The following is an 18,180-nucleotide window of genomic DNA, read 5'->3' on the forward strand; positions in this document are numbered from 1 at the left end:
TAAAAATAAGGAATGGACCCCATTATTACACAAATACCTACAAAGCAGAGGGAGTGACCCCCGTGGGTCACTGTGTTGTCCCTGGAAGCATTGATGCCCTTGCCCCGGGGGCCCCCAGCCTTTTGTCACAGGGTCAAAGCCAGGACCTCGGCTGAGTATCCTCTGTGAAGAATTAACAAGTGTGACAATTTGTGGGCCCTCCCCCCTCGGCCCCTGGTCCGGCCTGCCTGAATGCTGTAAATAGAGACATCTGGATAGGGCCCTTTCACTGCAGTAATTGAAAATGAACACGGATCAAGTTCTGGCCTGTTGTATTCATAAATCTTGAGGCTTAATTACATTAAAGGGAAATCTAGAGCCCAGCACTATGGAAACTGCAGATTCTATCAGGCGCTTGAATCATGAATCTTTAAGATAAGTGGGTTTTCTCTCCCCACCCCACCCCCCAAGTCTTTAGTAGGGTTGAATGGGAAATTTCCAAATCAAGCCTTCCAGTTTTAATGCACCAGGAAACTTCTGGGAAGATTTTGTGCTCCACTATTTGTCCATGTGCTTCCCTCGCATGGGCACTGGGTGACATATCATGGCACTCCTGCAAGGAGACGAGCATTTTGAGGTGCACAACTAGGTACGTTTCTACGTGTAATGGGGACGGACTTGACAGATATTTAAAAGATGCTTTCCCCCAAGTTGAGCAGGAAGAGTCTGCATCTAGTTAATATTTAATGAGTTTCGGAAAAAAAAAAAAAAGAATTATGGCAAATGAACATTCCCAATGAAATCAAAGCTCTCGGCATCCCCTTAAAAGGCAGCAAGTTGAAAATCATTCCTGAGTGATTTGGGATTCTGTTGAAATGTTTGTAAGAAATGTCTTCATTTGCTTCATCTCAAAATTCACTCAACTCTATCAACTGAAGATGGATTTTTTTTTTTTTTTAAAGTGCAGGACACTGGTGGTTCGTGTAGTTTATACTTTTGCTACGATTGCATGTACTGTATGGCATTTGGCCCACTTTGGCAAGTAGATGGATGGAGAGTGTTGTCACGTCTACACCTATCACCATGCAGAAGTGAAGCCCTTGCAGGCCACACTCCACTGTGTCTGTTGCTTGCCCCCAGACATGCCTCTCCCGGTTGCTCATACAACATGGGCATGAAATAAACATGTGGGAATGAGCTGATAAATGAATCTACACACTCGATCTGTCTCTCTGGGGTCAGCTGTAATAATGGAATCTCTTACTGCTACCCCTTGTTCTCCATTCTTTGATGATAACTACCTAGCATCGAATAAGAAAAAAATCACTGGGTGTAAAAGCACGTGAGGGACTGCGAGGAGTCTGGAATAACAGTTATCACTGATCTAGAATCTACTCTTTCAGACATTGTGCTAGGATCTCCATATACAGTCTTTCAAACCCTCACAGAAAGGCATCAAGTCACATATCACTGTTTCCATTTTCTCGGTTGAAAAACTGACTCAGAGGAATTAGGAGTCCGAGACCACTCAGATGGGAGAGATGAAGCTGAAAAGTAAATAGAGGCCATTTTTGACTCTAGAGTCCATGCTATTTCCACCAAACTACACTAACCTCTAACTTTTTATGGAGATCTACTATTTATAAAACACTTCCCTAAATATCATGGTCAGGATAATATTGTGGCAAAACTGCGAGCACTGGCTTCAAATTCTGCATCCTGCACTTACTGGTTATGGCAGCCCAGACAAGCTAACTTCTCTTTCCTCTCAAGTTCCTCATCCTTAACTGCGGGAACGGTAATGACAGCAATAGAAGTTAAGTTTGAGGGTCATTTTGAAAGTGAAATAAGGGAATAACCTGACCCATAATAAGTGCTCAAGAAACAATAGCTGTGTTAATCTCTCCTTCATGCAGCTTTCTGTGAGTGTTCTCTATTATGATTTAACTTTCTAGAAACCTCTTACTTGAAACTTACTAGACCCATTCATGAGGTTTAATAGAAGGTCCCTAAAGAGGCTCGCAGCTAGTAAAGGAGAGAGACATGTAAATTCTCAGCCTTATTATATGGTACAGGCTGAATTGTATCCCCCCAATTTTATATGTAGAAATGCTAATCCCCAGTACCTCTAAATGCAACTGTATTTGAAGAGAGGGCCTTTAAAGAGGCAATTTAGGGGCGCCTGTGTGGCTCAGTCGGTTAAGCGTCCGACTTCAGCTCAGGTCATGATTTCGCAGTCCATGGGTTCGGGGCGGGTGTCGGGTTCTGTGCTGACAGCCCGGAGCCTGGAGCCTGCTTTGGATTCTGTGTCTCCCTCTCTCTCTCCCCTGCCCCCGCTCATGCTCTGTCTCTCAAAAATACATAATAAAACATTAAAGAAAAAGAGGTCATTTAAGTTAAATGAGGTCAAATGGGTGGGGCTTAATCCAGTTGGACAGGGGACCTTTCAAAGTAGAGGAGATTAGGATACAGACAACACGCAGACTACAGGAAAACCATGTGAGAACAGAGCAAGAAGGTGGCCATCTGCAGGCCAAGGAGCGAGGTCTCAGGAGAAACCAACCCTTGATCGTGGACTTCTAACCTCCAGAACTCTGAGAAAATAAATTTCTGTTGTTAAGCCATCTAGTCTGTGGCATTCTGTTATGGCAGCCCTAGCAAATCTGTACAGTACACAAAATAGATTAAAAACCGTAATAGAGGAGCGCCTGGGTGGCTCAGGTCATGATCTCGCAGTCTGTGAGTTGGAGCCCCGCGTTGGGCTCTGGGCTGACAGCTCAGAGCCTGGAGCCTGTTTTGGATTCTGTGTGTGTGTCTCTCTCTGACCTTCCCCCGTTCATGCTCTGTCTCTCTCTGTCTCAAAAATGAATAAATGTTAAAAAAAAATTTTTTTAATAAAATAAAATAAAAAAATAAAAACTGTAATAGAGGAACAAATAACCCCAAGACCAAAAGGACCCCAATAGAACTATATACTTTCATAATACCTTACACAATATGGTAATTGTTGATCTACTTGTCTGTATTACCTAGACCATAAGCTTCCTAACAGTAGGGTGGAGATATGTTTCCTATTGTGTCCCCAATGACTAGAACCATTCCTGGCACCCAACGGATATTCGTTAAATAAATAAAACCGTGAGAAATGCTTTAACCTTCCTTTCCTGTGTTTCAGGGTAACCAAATAGTTGATGAAAGAAAGATCTTCTTTATAGAAATATTATAGCTAATAAATACAGAAGCAATGACAGAATTGGCAACCATCTTGTAACTCTTAATGCAAAAATGGGTGTAGCCAATGATGAAAAACAAATGCTAAAATTATTAGTGAATGGTTGATGGGGAATTTACAATGAAAGGATCATGTTGAAACCATCTGTGTTCACTGATCAATCTTAAAACATCTACTAGGAGGAAGACTAGATATTTTATGACTTATCATGTGATACAAGGACATAACACTACCTTGGAAGTATCCTCCCTAAAAAAAAACTGTACCCGTGTTTAATTGAACCTCTAGATCCAACCACCTATTTACAAAAATACAGGGGTTAGAAGAACAAGTTAAAAGACTCATCCATGAAGCAGTCAACAAAATCCAGGATGTGGGACATTTTGCAAAGAAATGACCCCCTTTTTCTAAAAGAACAATGATATGGGGTTGGAAGAAAAAGGACAGGGAGAGGGTTATAAAGTAAAAGTGAACTTAAGAGATATAACACAATAGCCACAGAATGTGCAATTTGTTTGAGTCTTGACTCAATCTTACCAAATGGGAAAATGACATTTTTGAGACAATCTGGAAAAAAGAAATGTGGAGAAACATTAAATTGTGTTGATGAATTGTTGATAATTTTATTAGGTATAATGACAGCATGGTCAGTATGTGCAAACATAGACAGATGTAAATTTAGGCATGGATATAGATATCCTTATTGATTAATGACCCATATGAAGAATTTATGGATAAAATGGCGTGATGTTTGAGAGTTTCCATAAAAGTTTTAAAACTAACTTGATTCTCATAAATGTGTTATAAAAGAGCACAGATTTGGTTGTTGTTGTTGATGATGATGGTGATGATGACGCTGGTGTTTTTAAGGTGAAGACATCAGAAAGACACTTCTTTTGGTTAAGAGGCTCAGCAAGATTACTCAGAAAGTGGCAGGACATGCTTCTTCTAACTCCTAGTCCCATGTGTTTGAATGTTTCACTTTAGATCCCTAACTCCAAAATTAGGGATAAAGGCATATATTTTAAATTAGCATCTATTCTGACGTAATAACTTTGCTGGGAGTCTTATATGCATTACCTCATTTAATTTTCACCTAAGACCATGAAGCGTGAGCTATTGGACCCATTTTGCAGGTGAACCAGAGCTCAAAAAGGTTATATGATTTGCCCGAAGCGGCACAGGATTCAAACTTAGATCTCGCAGACTCCACATCAAAGGAGAAATTCAGATCCTTGGCCCTGGGGCCAAATCAGAGTGGCAATCACTGCATACTTCAGCTTCTTTCTTGGTGAGTTGCAGCAAAGATTGGCTTAGTCACAATTCTCAAACTTTGACCATGGGAATTCTTTTTCTTTTTCAAAAAAATTTTTAACATTTATTTATTTTTGAGAGACAGAGACAGAGACAGAGTGCAAGCAGGGGAGGGTCAGAGAGAAAAGAAGACACAGAATCTGAAGCAGGCTCCAGGCTCTGAGCTGTCAGCACAGAGCCCAACATGAGGCTCTGATCCACGGACTGTGAGATCATGATCTGAGCCACAGTTGGACACTTAACCAACTGAGTCACCCAGGTGCCCCTCCTTTTTTTTTAAGTTGTTGGACATGGAGCCCAACACAGGGCTTGCACTCACAACCCCAAGATCAAGACAGAAGCTGAGATCAAGCATCAGACGCTTAACCAACTGAGCCACCCAAGCGCCCCAACCACCGAAATATTTTTTTACATTTAACATCTATTAACCTCACTTTTGCCCATGAAGCACACCCTTGAGAAATGCTCCATTGCTCTGTGCTTGCAATGGATGAAATCTTACCGTGTTTCTACCATTTTTGAATTTCGGAATATTAATGCATACCAGTAAGTGGGAAAGGAAAAAATCTACCTATGTAGCAAGCACATAATTGATTGTGTGGGACTAGAATCATTTGCAATGGATAAGCAGTTTACTCTGTGAAAAGCAATATTTTCTCCTTCCAGGTACTGAGACTACTAGGTATTATACTTTCCCAAAGGCCATGAGATTTTAGGCACCCCTTCACCAACCCAGGCTCATGGGAAACTTGATTTCCTAGAATACTGGCCAGAAAAAGGGGGAAGAAATTTACATTTTGCAAGATGGCCTTGTACTTTTACGCTGCTGTTAATATTAATACAAGCCCAAGGCTATGGGCCGAATTTTACAGCAATGAGTAAAAAGGCTGTTTTTTTTTTTTTCTCCAGATGTAAAGCCTTTGAACTGAAACTTGACTTATTAAAAGAAAAAGGGGAAAACGGAGCAATAATCTCAAGCTGGGCTATTTTAAGAAATGCTTTCCACACATACCCAAAAATGTGTCACCTCTTCTTCTATCTCCATATGTCCCTATTTCTTTACACATTTCTGAACTCAGACATTGATGTCCATCTGCCACACAGGAGCAACAGCCTCTAAGGCCGGGAGCAGCCCCTGAAGCAGCTCCCATCAGATGCCAATGATTCCAGCTCCTCCTGGAAGAGTCCTCAGAGGCAACAACACCGAACTGAGCGGAGGATCTGTGTAAAGGAAACACCGCCTCCGGGATGTGCACGGCAGCACCCTTCGTCTGCCAGATCCAGAGCGGATTTTCACGTGGTCAATTGTGAGATCAGGAAATGTGTTCTCAGACGACAAAAAGGAAAACAAGAACCTTGTGTTGAGACAGGGAGAAATGTCATTCCACTTGAAAGAAAACCCAACTGTTAGAAACAAGTTCTTCTCTCTTAAAAATCAAGAACCTGCATCATAACCTTTACAACTTCCACCAAAATGTTCACAGCATGCTCATTTTTCCTCCACGTTCACAATATATTATATTAATTATAGATTTCATTATATATTTTATATTTAGTTATAGATAATTATGGATAATATAGAATTCTGCATATAATTATCTCTTTCTGAAAATCACTCAGTCAACAAATACGTATTAAGTGCCTGTTAGATGCCAGGCTTTGCCCTAGGTGCTGAGAATGGAGGAGAAAGCAGGGCTTTACCTAAAAGGAGCTGGGGCATCCAGGTGGCTCGGTGGGTTGAGCGTCCAACTCCGGTTCAGGTCATGATCTCGCAGCTGGTGAGTTCCAGCCCCGCGTCGGGCTCTGTGCTGACAGCCTGGAGCCTGCTTCAGATTCTGTTTCCCTCTCTCTCTGCCCCTCCTCTGCTCACACTCTCTGTCTCTCTCTCTCTCTCTCAAAAATAAGTAAACATTAAAAAAAAAACTTTGTTTTTAAAAAAGGAGCATACAGCCTAATGAAGAGAGTAAAAAGAAACACGTCTTGAGTTTGAAGGTAGTGAAGAGATACATGGCTAACAACCTGTGTACATTAGAATAAACTGAATTCAAACAGACTGTGGTTCATTGTGCAAACACCTAAGCAGAGGATATTAGTTACCTACTGAATATTTTGTTAAATAATTGTGTTGCTCATCTTGAGTCTATGACTAAATAACACAGGTGGCAGTAATTTTACATAAGAACAACAACAAAGGATAAAGAGGAAACTGATACTTACTGGGCCTCCCAACGGGGCCCAGAACTCTGCTAGATGTTTCCATGTTCATTATCTTAGTTAATATCCATTAACCTGAACACTCTCTTTATAAGCCTAGTATGTCCTCTACCCTGCAACTAGGGAAAACTAACACACTCCAGAGTTAGGTAACTTTCTCCAAACAGTCCTGCTGGTGGGTGGCAGAGGTGAGATTAAAATTTAGGCTCTCTCACTCCCCAGGGGATGCAGGAAGCAGACAGAAAAGCACAGGACCCACCCAACTCTCAGCAACTCCAATTTTTTTAAGTAAAATCTCTGGGTTTTTTTTTTTTCTTTCAACTGGTAATAATCCAAAAAATTTTTAAATGCTATGCAGGCCGACCCAAACACGTCTGTAATCAAGTGAGGGCAGTCCATTTGAAACCTCTCCAACATTTTGTTCAGCAGAAATTACCCCACTGAACTGGGAAGACACGAACCATAAACACTACTGAAGGCAGCATACAAAGTTGCGTTGTGTTGGCATCAGTCCTTAATTTATTTTCTTCAGGGGATTAGCATGTGAAAGACAGAGACCACTACTTGCTTCCTACACAATATCGAATTGAGTGGGTGTGGCTGAGTCCTTGAAATTTAATTACCTATTTCCAGTTCTAATGTTGCACATTTTCTTTTTAACGTCTTATCTTTTTAACGTCTTAATGTTTCTAAAATCTCTATCTTATCACCAATGGCAAATAAAAATTCTTCTGTCCTTTCTCTTTTTTATTATATATGCTGAAGATTCATTTTACTGTGCTGGCAAACACTCAACTTGTGGTTGGATGTGGGTCAACTTTACTGTTTCCCATTTCGGTAATCTCTGACTTTATCGTCACTAACTGTCATGATTAGGGTGGACGTTGTTGTTCATTTAGTAGCTTCTTAAGTTGAAAGCTGGATTCTTCTTTGTTTTCTTCCTGTTTTTTGTTTTTAATAAAATGCCATTGAGAGCTACATAATTTCTCCCTGGCTCCTACATGGGTGATCTCCAATTGGTTTTGCTATGAAGGTTCAGTTCTTAGGTTCTTAGGTTAGAACATCAGTTCTTAGGTTAGAACTTCCAAATTAAATTTTTACAGGAAAATTAAAGCATTTTCTAAGTTTTTATTGCTTTATTCTTTGTCATCAATGTGACTTCTAGGATACCAAAGTTTGATGTTTGTTGAGCGTTCCTATGTACTTAGTACATAAGTACATGATCAATTTTTATAAGCTTTCCAGATGTACTTTTAAATGTTTACTTTCTATTTGTATTTATACACATAAACACATATATGTATGTGTCTATTTGTTAATTGTGTTACTTACATTCTCCATGGTCATACCCATTTTTGTCTACTTGGTTCATTTATTTCTGTCCTGAAGACTCATCCATATTCTGTTTCTCTTTATGGGTGTTTCAGTTACACAAATAAGCACATTCTTTTCTTCTCTATCAGTTTTCAACATGTACATACACACGTACATGATATGTTGACTATCTTATCTTCTTAAGTGGTTGATCCATGTATAAATATTAGAATTCTCCTCTTTTTCCTTTTAAATGTCATTTGCATTGAAATCTATTTTTTTCTGAAATTAATTTTAGTACACATGCTTTCTCCCTTATATTACCTGCTAAATCCTCTCCTATAGCTTAAAAATATTATTTTCATATTTTAAGTATATATCTGATATATGTAAAAGAATATATAGTCATGCATAAATTAGTAGGCAAAATAATATACATACATGAACTCACAATCCTGATCATGAGAATTTCCCCCAATGTTGAACCTTCCTATGTGTTCCTTGCCAGTTCCCCCCGGAGTACACACTTTGTGAACTTGGTTATCATTCTCTTGATTAAAAAAAAAAAAGTTTAACCCAATATATCTGTGTCCCTTATAATACTTTGGTTCTACTCGTAACACTTTATGTTCTTCCACGACTTGTTTTATTTTTAATCTCATGTAATATTATATTTTTAAGAATCATTCAGTGTTGCTGCATGTTGCTGTAATTAATTCATTTTATTGTGATATAAGATTCCATTGCGTGACTATTTTAGAATTTGTTTACTTATTTTCTTAAAGTGCCTATCTGGGCTCTTTCTAATTTTCAGTTGTTTTGTTTCTTCATTTTTTTTCTATCACACAAACAATGTTATTATGAGCATTCTTGAACAAAATTGAGCAAGAGCTTTTTATCTATGGTACACATTTGAGAGTAAAATTGATGGACCATAAATTTAAATATACCAGAAAATGCAAAATTGTTTTTTTTTCAAAGTAGTTGTATAAATTCTTACCATTTCAGATCGTTGCACCTTCTCACCAATATTCTATTTAATTGTGGGGTGGGGGGAGTCCACTGTATTAGTTTCCTGGGGCTGACACAACGAGTAACACAGACTTGGTGGCTTAAACAATAGAAATTTATTTTCTCACAGTTCTCGAGGCTAAAAGCCCAGGTATTAGCAGATTGAGTTCACTCTGAGGCTTCTCTCAGTTTGTAGATGGTCATTTTCTGTGTCTTCACCTGGTCTTTCCTCTCTGCACACCCATTCCTCGTGTCTCTGTGTCCTTTTCTTATGAGAACACCAGTCAAATTGATTAGGATTCAGCCCTATGACCTCATTTATCTTTAATTCCCTCTTTGAAAGTCCTATTTCCAAATACAGTCACATTCTGAGTTTGTGGGAATTAGAGGTTCACCTTATGAATTTAGGAGTGACACCAGTCAGTCTTTAACATTCACCTAGTGCTATCTCATTTGGAATTTAACTTGAATTTCCTTTATGTACTAATGGAAATGAATATCTTCATATTCCAACTGGCCATTTACATAGGCTCTTCTATAAAATGATTGTGCAAGTCTTTTGCCCATTTTTCTATCATGGTATTTGTTTTTCAAAAATAAAATTGTTATAGATTTATTTATACGGCCTCGATATGAATGCTTTCTGGATTATGTGTATTGCAAATACCTTCTCCCATTTTTCAACTTCTTATTTCATCTTCTTTATGGCATCTCAATGAACAGAGCTAATTTTTAATATGTTGTATTTATCAAGACTTTTATGATTAGTGCTCTTTTTACATTGTTCATGAAAATCTTACCTAGCTAGAGGTCATGAGGATGTTCTTCTATATTGTCTTTTAAAAGGTTTACAGATTTGTCACTTATATTTAAGTCTCTATCTTGAATTGATTCTTATATAGAGTATGAGATAAGAGTTAAATTTCTTTTTTATTCCCTAGGGATAATCTAGGTGTATCTAGGGCTAATCAATTGCCCAAGCACCATTTGTTGAGAAATCCCTAGTTTTGTGATCTGCAAAATTATAATAAAAATAAGAATCCCATCTGCTTGCCTTCTTGCTGGAATTCTCCCTACAGTTAGAAGAGCACCTAAATATATAATATTATATTTATTTTTATAGAATATTCATATATTTATATAACATTTAATATTTATAACTTATCTTTATATAATATTTATATAATATTTTATATATATGTATGAGTCTGTTTTCTTCCCCCATGATTATTTATTTTGTTTCTTAAATTATGCATATGAGTGAAATCATATGGTATTTGCCTTTCTCTGACTGATTTATTTTGCTTAGCTTAATATTAACTAGCTCCATCCATGTCATTGCAAATGGCAAGATTTCATTCTTTTTCATGGCTGGGTAATAGTCTATTGTATGTTATCATTGCTGATACAGTCTTTTGTTCTTCTCCCTCAGATAAGCTCTCATCTGCACCATCTGGGGTTCCTGCCACCATGCTAGATGGTCCTTTCCTCTCTGCTCCTCTTGACACTGTCTGAGATTCTCATCTCTCCCGCATGTCCCCTTAAGGCATGAGGCTCCTCTTTCCACTTTCACCGACTTTCTCTTAAGAATAAACCCCTGGAGGGGCACCTGGGTGGCTCAGTCAATTGGGCATCCAACTTTTGATATCAGTTCAGGTCACAAACTCACGGTTTGTGGGATCGAGCCCTGCGTCCAACTCTGTGCTGACAGTATGGAGCCTTCTTAGGATTCTCTCTCTCTCCCTCTCTCTTTCAAAATAAATAAATAAACCCTAAAAAGGAAAAAAAAATAAACCCTGGATCTTTTTATCCTTTTCTCTCCATAGAGGAAGTGAGCAGAAAAGTGTGAACTTATATGTTAATTTTTATCCTGTCAAGCTTAGAATAAGTATTTATGAGTTAAGTTAGAGATATTTAAAATTATCTCCTTTTTTTCTACTAAAAACATCCACTTGTACAATGTTCCTTTTTGTTTTATCCAGGATAAACTTCATTTACTAAGAATCCCAGATCTATATGTTCTCTTTGTCTGCTTGATGTTGCTGTCACTGATGATTCTAGAACACAGCCCCTTTGAATACGATGCCTTTCGACATTTATAAGACATTTTCTGGAAACAAAAGGGATTTTTCAAATGTTGTCGAAGGTCAGCACAAAAACATTTCATTCCTGCCTTAGTTCACTAAAATGTTCACTTTTAGTTCTAAAAGTCCACAGTTTTAGAACTGCCATGTCCACTGTACCACGAAAAATAGACTTTCAACTCGGCATCCACCATTTTCATTAGGCAAATAATAAAAACATTGCACACGTGAGAAAAGAGCCAATAGCAAAACATATAGTAAGTGTTTTGAAATTGAACTGGATATTTCTTCTCATGTCTGCCTGGGTACAGGGCACTGCATACATTTCCATACAAATCAATTCTTGCTTAAAAGCTGAGGCTGTTCAGTAGACCTTTGAAATTGAAGTGTAGCCTCCCTCCTCAAACTGAACTCATCCTCTTTCTTTCTTTAAGGAATTCCTCACAGATTTAAGGATGTTCCTTATATACTTCTTTATGTAATAAATTCATAAGCTAGTAAAATCCTCTATGCAGTCGTTTGTGATTTCTGTTTTCTTTGTCTGACTTTTCAAGTAATACGATCTGTTTTGAAAAATTGGCCAGGACAATGAAAACACTTCTCCAAGAAAGAGATGATCTGCCCAACTACCGTCCTGAAAATGCAATTCCTAAGAAGCCTAAATGGTCCGAAGGAGGATGCGTGATCCTGATGTTTCCTCTTCCTTCTGTGACCTTTCCTCCACTAACTTGTTCACCAGTATTGCTCTGAAGAACTACTATATCCGTACAATTCCAACCTTGTTGCTCCCAGTCACTGGAAACTTTTACTTATTTACTTTCTACTTTGAACCTAACACATACGATGATATGTATGTGCAAATCCAAATCAACATGCAGGCAAGACTGAATTTCTCTATCATATTCCTCCCAGAAAGCCACTCTTAGGGTCGTTAGTCACAGAAGGTGCTGGCAGGGTGAGCACTGTGTTTCTCTGAGGAAGTTCACTTTTCTCGTTTCCATGCCTATGCCCTGGAAACGGTTAGTCTGCTCCTTCCTCTGTGGCTTAAAGGTGCGGAGAAGATGAAGCTACCGGTGCCCTTGTACTTGTGTAGCAGGTGTGCACGAAGATCCATCCCGCTGACCATCTCCCTGGAAAGAGTGAGAAAATGGCCGCCCTGGTGCCCAGGCCGGCTCTCCTGGCTGAAGCTGTTGTTTATGGACCGCATTCCTTTGTGCAATCTCCCCGGTTGTCACAGCGATGCCTTGCCGCTGTGTCAGCCAGGTCAGCTGAATGGGGATCTACATGGGTCTGTTTTAAAAATATTTTTAGTTCCCATACTTTCAAAAACATCTAGTTAAGTTGCCTAAATAGCTTGATCTTTCAAGCTTTTAAATCAGTTGCCATGGTAACAGATGTTCAAAGACAGGGACCTACGATTTTATATTAAACTATGTTTTCCTTGACTTCCCACAAACTTCACATCTATATGTTCTATCTTGGGGGGCGGGGTAAAGGCACATGTAAAATGCAATCTTCGTTCCCTCTTTGTATTACATGTTTTAAAAATAAAAAAGCTTCTACAGTGCACTAAAAAAATTGGCCATAACTGTGCTATTTCATATCACTCTTAGTGTTTAATAAGACCTGAAAATATTTAAATAATAGTCATAGAAACGGAGACGGAGAAGGGAAAAAAAGCAGTAGGCTCTGTTGACTGTCCTCCAACTACACTTCAGATAAAATGAAAACCACACAACTCCATTGACTGGTCATCTTGAAACAAAGAACAAAAGCTTAATCACATATCTAGACAGGGCAATTAAAGTCAAGAGCACAGAAATCTAATTCTCCAAGCACATCCATGCATAATAACCACTTTTGGAAATGTGGTCCACACTGAAAAGCTTCTGTGTCTGTATAGAATCTGTACTTTTTAATTATGAGACATTTCACATAAAGAAGACGTGGGGGGCAGGGGCGAATCCAACAGCCATGGGAGGAGGCCTTTCCTTCTCCACAGACAGACTCTGAAACTGGTAGGTTTCTAGCACCAGCTTATAAGAAAGAAAACAGACGGTGCTTTTTCCAAGAATCATTGCAGAATTGCTCTCTGAAAAGGCATGTGAAAAGTAGCAGAAAGAGTATGATGGGCAGTGTGGTAGTGTACCACAGAGATCTGGGTTCAAATATCAGCTCTGCCTCTTACCAGATTGTGATACGGTCTCTGAACCTCATCCCCTCTTTGGGATAAACCTTTTACCTGGGGGCACCTGGGTGGCTCAGTCGGTTAAGCATCTGACTTTAGCTCAGGTCATGATCTCATGGCTCGTGGGTACAAGCCCCACATCTGCCTCTGTGCTGACAGCTCAGAGCCTGGAACCTGCTTCGGATTCTGTGTCTCCCTTGCTCTCTGCCCCTCCCTGCTCCCATCTCTCTCTCTCCTTCAAAAATAAATAAACGTTTTAAAAAAAATTTTTTTTAATTTTACTTAAAATGGATCTCCATTTACTAATTCAATGAGATCACTGTGGTAAACATCCTCCTTAGCAAGGTCTCAGTAAATGTTCATCCTTTTTTGCTTTCCCATCTCCATCAGGGATCCCGGAGTTCAAAAGCAAGGAATGCCCTTTCCTAGTGACTCTTTCTTGAGTGGACGACAGGGGTCTCTGCAGCACTACCCAAGATGCCATTTACAGCTCAAGGGCAAATGCTCTTGGTCTACAAATGGAGTCTCACTTGGTCAGGGAACTGGGTGACACAACCACAATTCCCTCACGTTTTAAGAGACTTGATCCCTTTTTATACTTCCAAACAGATTAGCATGATTTTTGTGTTAGTTCATATCTTCTGAGAAGCAGATGCCAAGATGGATGAAACAAGCAAGAAATGTATTAGGGAAAATACCTGTGGGAAAAAATGCAGAAAAGCCAGTCTGATCCCCAAGGAAGGAGAGAGAAGAGAGGAGGTTGGGTGGAAGCTTCCTATACTGACAGGCAGTCCAAGAAGAGTGCATCTCAAACGTCTGGGGGTCCTCAAGTCAAAGTCGGGCATCAGAGGAGTCTCCTGTCTTCCAGGATGGTCCTCCGTATTCCTGCCATGCTTATGCTTGGCCTCCTGCTAGATCTCAGAGGAGAATCCTCACAGCCACAGCTTCCTAATTGGGTTTCACATTTTCTCTGGATGTAGACACAACCTGAAATTAAAACTTAGATGTTTCAAAAAGGAGTCTGTGTGTGTGTGTGTGTGTGTGTGTGTGTGTAGAGAGAGAGCGCCAATCTTTTAAATAAGAAGATTTTTTACATGAAGCAAGCCATACACAGAGCTGCTGAAGACCCTGCCTTTGCTCTGCCCACAGCCCTTGTCACAGCTAGAAGACACTCTTCCACTCACTTTTGAGGACCCACCTACCCCTGCCCTTCTCCACGTCCATGCTACAGGCAGCCTTCTTCCTCAGCTACCCTGAGAGTTCCCTGTACCTTCCACCATCCCATTTTTCCAAAAAGCTCAGACCAAAGTGGCTTCACTTGGTGGGCACAGGATTCCTAAAGAGTATTTGTTAACACTCACCACTGTGATAGATAAATCCCAAAAGCTCAATGGCCTCGCACAATTGCAATTTATTTTTTGTATATCCAACAATCCATGAAGGTATGTAACAGGTGGTCTTCAACACAGTCAGGAACCTCTCCTGACCAACCCCTTGGGACTTGGGGGCCTTCTCTTCCAGCCAGTGGACAGAAAAGAATAGAATGTAGGAATTCCTCGGGAGACTTTCATGGGCCACGCCTGGACATGGAATCCACTGTTTCCCTACACATTTGTTGACAGGAACAAACTCCACGGCCATATCCAACTGCAAGGGAGGCTGGGAATTGCGGTCCAGCTGTGCCCTTCAGAGCAAGAGTAGGATTTGATTAGCACCTCACCGTCTCTGCCGAGAAGGACTCAGTGCTGGGGCCAGAGGGCTGGGGTGTCAGGCCAACTGAATTACTATCTGTGCCACAGGGGCTGCGATGTTGCTTTCAAAGGTTTCTGAGGTTAGCTTCCAACACTACCCCCAGGACCGAGCTACTTGAGGGCTCAGCTTTGAACACTTAGTAAATGTTTTCAGGTGGAAAACTTCTGTGAGAACATGTATTTTAAGTTGTAAACAACCTATTTATAAGCAGACTTTAGTAAGAAAGTCCATCTGTAAATTAGAAGCTAAAGATATATGTGAGAACATAAGTGCATATGTTAAATGTGAATATGGATATCAGGTCATTGAGAATTGGTGCCCGTCCTCTAACAAACTTAAATGCTTATCACTGGCATGCATGGATCCAAGGTATGTTGGGGCGTGACACTCCGTGATCATTCTGGCATTTTCTCAGTGCAATACACCGTCTGTTGAAAACACCATTAAAGTGATCTTTACTTCTGTAGTCTCTGTGACAGTACAGATCGACTAAAAATACTGTCTTCCACCAACCTCCAATGAAGCAATACGTCTTATGAGAATACAGTTTGGGGACCCCATTCATTGCATTACGGTGAAATTGCACTTTATGTTCTTACACTTATGCAAATATGCCATTTCAAACATATGCTTAGAGAGAATGCAAACACTCCTGGTGACCCAGCCACTTGGCTCAGACAACTAACAATAGTATCTTTTTTCAAAGCTATATCGCAGCTTCTCCTTACTTTGAAGATGGCAACATAATCCTGCGTTGCATCGTCCATTTTAGAGGACAGACAATATCATGGGCTTACAAATTAAAGTCGGGAAATTTTAAGTCTGCGAAGAAGTTGAACAATACATTCCTGATTAGAGAAATATGCAAAGACTCCCTTCCAGACGCACTTTGCATTTATAAAACACTTCCATAACATCTATAGACACGTGGACACAAATGATACCGTATTTGCCATGTCTGCACCGATGTTCACAAAACAAGATCAGAGATAGCAGACTGTGGTAGAAAGAGCCCAGAGACTTTAATTCTTGATTCATTTCTGCACCTACTGGCTGTGTCACCCTGAGCAAGCCCCCTGACTTTTTGGTGCTTTGGTTCCCTCCTTTGTAAAACGGAGATTTGGATTAAAGGGCTTTGCCAAATCCAGTGTTCTATATGATATCATTAATCTTTTGGGGGGGTCACCATTTCTACAAATAGAAAATTGTTTATCAAACTATCTACCCTTTTTTATCCTTGGATTCTCTTCAGGATCAAAAGAAAAAAATATATGGAAATGAGCTTTGGAAATTACAAGGTGCTATGCAAATGTAAGATGTTTTAAAGAAAAATAATTGCATTCATAATGTCCAAATTTCTTGCACGTTTGCTTAGTCTGGACCCCAAGGTAGATATAGTGGAGCTTAAAACACAGCTATGCCGATCCATGTAAACATCATTTAGAAAGCTGGGAGTTATTTCCATTTTTGACAAGCTATGGAAGATAGCCCAAAGTCCAGACAAAGAAACACTGTTTACAGCGAGAGACTGAAGCATCCTCATAATGCCATGATACACAATAGGTTGCTGCTGTAGGCTGCCTTCTTTAGCAACTCAAACCAGAATGTCCCCTAAAAGCCACACACAAAATGTGTATCCAAGGCTAAACTATAGGAAATTAAACTCTTCGGGGAAAGGGAAAGGGTCACTGCCATTAAGAAGGGCATTATTTATTATGAGACAGCCAGGCCTATAAAACGCAAGGAGTAAAAACAGAAAAGGGATAGAAGTCTAGGACACCCGACTTAATATGAAGAGCCCCGGAGATGCCTGCAAATCAGCAAAAGCACTGTCAGCATGATGGCTAAATATGATCGAAGACATCCTAGAAGATCACTGATCTGATTACTCACTAAAGCCCATGGCTGGAGAAAGTCCTGAAAACCAATGCATTCATGCCTCTTGTTTCTTGCCTCCCCCTGGTCCAGGCATAAGAATGTGGTAACGGTGAAGAGCTGGTCTTTGGAGCTGTTGCTGGTGGGTTTGAATCCCGACTGTGTCACTTGCCTGTTCTCTGGAATTAGGCAATGTATTTAAGTTCCTTGCGCCTCAGTTTCCCCCTGTATTAAGGAAACTGCTTCTCAATTTCCAACTGTAAAAGGGGAATGATATAATAAGGTCCATATAGAGTATATACAGATACATACACAAAACGCTCAGCACCGTGCCTGGCATGTAGTCTTTGGTAGCTATTATACCATTACTATCAGCCACGATTATCAAGACTCGCTGAGAGATTAAGGCTTTCTATCTTACATTCTGACCACATCTTCTTCTAATTCTCCCTAACGCCCTTAAATAAGTATTTTATAACTGCTAGTAATGACCTATTAGTATAGCATAGGGTCAATTTAGTGCAATGTGATCACCAATTATTTAGAGAGAAATGGAATGCGATGCAAAGGGACAGAACATAAAGGATAAAATAGACTAAAACAGAATAGACAATACATCGCATGTAATGAAATTAATATTGTTATGTGCAATTAGGGAGAAGAGGGCCAGGTGTGTGTGTGTCTGTGTGTGTGTCTGTGTGTGTGTGCACATTACTGAGATAGAGAATAATTTCTAATGTGGGATGCTATCAGAAATGCTTCAAAGCCATGATCCTAAACTCTTTCATTGTACCCTCTGGAATCCACAGTCCATGGTGAACAAAATTCCCTGTATTCTCAAACTCTTTTCTGAATGGTCCTCTTGACCTCTTGCCATCAGTGTTTTTCAAACTTTAAGTGCATACAGGTCTCGTGGAGGACTTTGTAGCAGACAGCCACTAAAATATTCCCTAAGGATCTCTCACTCCTAGTATTTACAAACTGTGTAATACCTTCCCATATGAGCTGGCAGAAACAACCCACTTCTTATGAATAGAAGGCAGAAGTCATTGTTTACCACTTCTAAGACTAGACCAGCCTCAAGATGGCTGCAGACCAGCTAACAACTTGACCATAGCCCCATGATAGACATTGAACCAGAGGCACCCAACTAATGTTCCTGGATTCCAGACCCTCATACACTGTCAGACAATGTCCATTATCTCCAGCTGCTGATT

The sequence above is a fragment of the Prionailurus viverrinus genome, chromosome B4 (assembly GCF_022837055.1).
Source record: "Prionailurus viverrinus isolate Anna chromosome B4, UM_Priviv_1.0, whole genome shotgun sequence".
NCBI classification, from domain to species: Eukaryota; Metazoa; Chordata; class Mammalia; order Carnivora; family Felidae; genus Prionailurus; species Prionailurus viverrinus.